The 3,615-nt window shown below is 37.8% G+C and overlaps 1 pseudogene; it reads left to right on the top strand.

Moving 5' to 3' along the window:
- Nucleotides 1-2,806: 2,806 nt before the first annotated feature.
- Nucleotides 2,807-3,343, top strand: LOC141489324 (large ribosomal subunit protein uL6-like; annotated as a pseudogene).
- The last annotated feature ends 272 nt before the right edge of the window (nucleotides 3,344-3,615 follow it).

Here is a 3,615-nt window from a genome sequence, read left to right as displayed (position 1 = left end):
AACAGTCAAATATGAAAATGTTTAAGATTATTAGATAATATGACTGCAAACAGATTTTGAAGACTGGAAAAAACTGAAGAGAAGCAAGTCATCACCTCTAATCAGTCCAACATCCTCTTAGTACTTCAACCTCATTGCCCAATTGCCCTATTTGTTATTTTTCTATTCTGTTCATTATATTCTTTGTGTTACTTCCATGTGAACAATTGATTGCTATTTCTCTACCCATTGAGATAAAAATTCCATGGAATTTCACAAACAATGATTTTTGAAACACATCACCCTTTCAAGAGCAATAATCTAGACAGATTGACTGACTAAATGACCCAATTTACCATTTCTGTTCCTACTTCCCTCAGCTCCATAAGGACAATGAAAGAGGAAACTATCATAATATACAATGAAATCTTTGGGCTGATAAATGGGGTTTGAGGCCAGCTTAATGAAAAACAGATGTTTTGAATCCTCTATATCTAAAATTTAAACAGGTGCAAATGAGATTTTGGCCATAGTCTAGACTGTACAATAAATGGGAGCAATTCCCAAATGGAATTCAAATTGACCTTTCAGAATTATCTGTACATCAAGTTTTGTCCAGCATTTAAGGGATCACTAGAAATACAACATATTCAGTGTCAGACTCAAAGAATATTTATCATATTCTGAGAGGCAACATAGAATAGTGGAGAAAGCACTGGTCTCAAACCAGGTAGCCCTAGATTCAAGTCCCTCTTTTGACACATACTGGTTCTGTTAAACTGGACTTAACCTCCCAGGACCTTCAGGAATCTCTCTAAGACTGAAAATTGCAGAAAAGATGCTGACATACTGGAAAATTTAGTTCTTCACCAGGAGCTCTTTCACCTATAAAATCACATTTCCAATTTGTATCCCTAGTGAATGCTACAACTACAAGTATCAAAATATAAAGAGTGACTGCATTAACATAGGCAAGCTTCTGGGAAATTCAGAGCTGCTGGGGCTCTTTAATTGCATGTGGTATGTGTGGAATTTTTTTCTGAGCATTTTATTTCCCTTTCTTTTCTTTTTTGTGTATGTACAAATGACTATCCTATAAATGCATCACAATTAGATATAATAATTGTGAATTAAACTAATTCTTAGCCTATCTTATGCATATAAATAAGATCTTTATTTGACATGGTTTTACAGGCCCTAGAATATGTGACAAAAAATGTAAGACAGAAGGAGGAAAACTGGCACCACTATTAAGAATATCCTGGGGTGACAGCGAACCATATCTTTGATATTTCCATTCTTGGTCTCAATGCACACACTTGCTAACTCACCTGTGCATGAGGAAATATAATGAGCTACTCCCTTAATAGGGATTCTTAACTGCTGTGCCAACAGACACTCCAGAACCAAAAGCAGAGTTTCCACATGGGCTATAGTGCAATTTTTTTCACACTACAATTTGTACCAATAGCATGTCACTCTCTCCAAATATTAGAGAAAAGTAAAATAGGTTCTTCTAATTTTTAAATTTTTACTGAGAAGCATTAAAAAAGAAATCTCACTACATAGTGCAATAATACTGTCTTTTTTAAGAGAAGTAAAAATGTTTGCAAAAAAGATGCCAAGTTAACTGAAATGCAGAACTCAGAGACAAAGAGTTGCTTCCTGTGACAGACCTCCTTGACTCTCATTCCTCTTCCTCTGAGATACTAAAATTTCCTTGAAAACATTATCCAATTAAACCCCTTAAATATCCCAAGAGAAAGTTGATTGATGGCAAGTATTATTTGGATATCTTGCAGTTTGCAAAATGGAAGTAGTAAGAAATTCACTTATTTGTCTAAGATTTCAAATGGGTAGGTATTACTCATCCTTTCATTTATTCAACACGAAATTTAAAATACCTAATAGATGACAGGAACTGTGTTAGGGGACTGAAAACACAAAGACAAACAAAACAGTCCCTGTCCTTGAGAAACTTATATTCTATTGGCAAAAAAATGAAACTAGTATCCCAGTGTACTTTATGAACTTAGGAAAAAATAAAAAAGAAATATAAATTTAGGGATAGAAATGAACAAAAAAAAGATGTCCTTCTTAGCAATTTAACTGAGCAGTTCCAAGACAAATAAATCAATTAGTATACATTAAGTACATGCAATGTGATTATTGATGGGATAGATTCTCTATGGAATTTAAACAAATAAAAATATAATCCCTGACCTCAGGAAAACTAGGTATAAGAAAAGACACAGGAAACAAAATGCAATTCAAGACAGCAATATGACCAAGATTTAATCTATTCATCATAAATCATAGACCACCACCAATTTATTAATGTCGGGGAGACATGGGAGGGTGGTAGTACTGGTGGCGGTGGTGGTGGTGGTGAAAGAGGGAACCAAGAAGAGGCAGAGCAGAAGAGGGGCTGGCTGACTGGCTGGCTGATTGGCTGGGGGCTCCCCACCACAAGACCTCGTTGGTCTTCTAATACTGCCCCCTCTGCTTAAGGGCACTGACCACCAGGTTTGACTTGGTTTGTTGGTAGCTGCTACAGTACAAGCATGGCCCACCCCCAGTGCTGCAGCACCATTTGCTGGGGTCTTGCAAGACCTGAGAGAACCTATGGAGGGACCCAGGAGTTTAATCTTCTCTGTCATCTAGTCCCCCTACCCCTCCTGGCCTCTCTGAACTGCAGAGGTGAGTCCACTGAGGCAACTTGGCACTTTGCCCCCAGGAAACCAGCCCACATCCCAGGAGTGTGGCCAGAAGAAGTTGGCTAGAACTGGAGCTGCCAATCAATACATGAGGCCAATTCACGATCAGGATGAAGACCATTCTAAGCAACCAGACTGTGGACATTCCAGAAAATGCTGACATTTCTCTGAAGGGTTAGACAGTTATTGTGAAGAGACCCAGAGGGATCCTCTTCAGGGATTTCAACCATATCAATGTGGAGCTCATTCTCCTTGGAAAGAAGGAAAAAAAGGCTTCAGAAATGAAGTGGTGGGGAAATTGAAAAGAACTTGCCACAATCCGTAGTCATGTGCAAAATATGATCAAAGGTGTTACTTTGGGTTTTTGTTACAAGATGAGGTCTGTGTATGATCACTTCCCCATCAATGTTGCTATTCAAGAGAATGGCTCACTTGTTGAAATCAGAAATTTCATGGGTGAAAAATATATCCAAAGAGTGAGCATGAGACCAGGTGTTCCTTGTGCAGTTTCTCAAGACCAAAAAGATGAGTTGATTCTTGAAGGAAATGCTATTGAACTTGTATCAAACTCAGCTGCCCTGATCCAACAGGCCACTACAGTCAAAAATAAGAATATCAGAAAGTTTTTGAATGGTATCTGTTTCTGAGAAAGGTACAATGCAATAAGCTAATGAATAAGTTGGAAAAGATGCCAAAGGCTGTGCCCTTAGGAATCAACACTTATTCAGATGTCAAAATAAAAATACTTTTTGTCATTTGAAAAAAAAGTAGAAAAAATTTATTAATGTCACTGTCAATCCAGACCCTCTTTCATCAGAGGTGTGGCAGAATACTGTAACAGGCATTGCTTAGATTTGAACCTCTGTTCAGCTCCCATTGGAGATAGGAGGGTGGCAGTTCAAACCCCACCTTATACACT

This window comes from Macrotis lagotis, chromosome 5, assembly GCF_037893015.1.
Source record: "Macrotis lagotis isolate mMagLag1 chromosome 5, bilby.v1.9.chrom.fasta, whole genome shotgun sequence".
NCBI lineage: Eukaryota > Metazoa > Chordata > Mammalia > Peramelemorphia > Peramelidae > Macrotis > Macrotis lagotis.
This window is presented reverse-complemented; position numbering and strand designations above follow the sequence as displayed.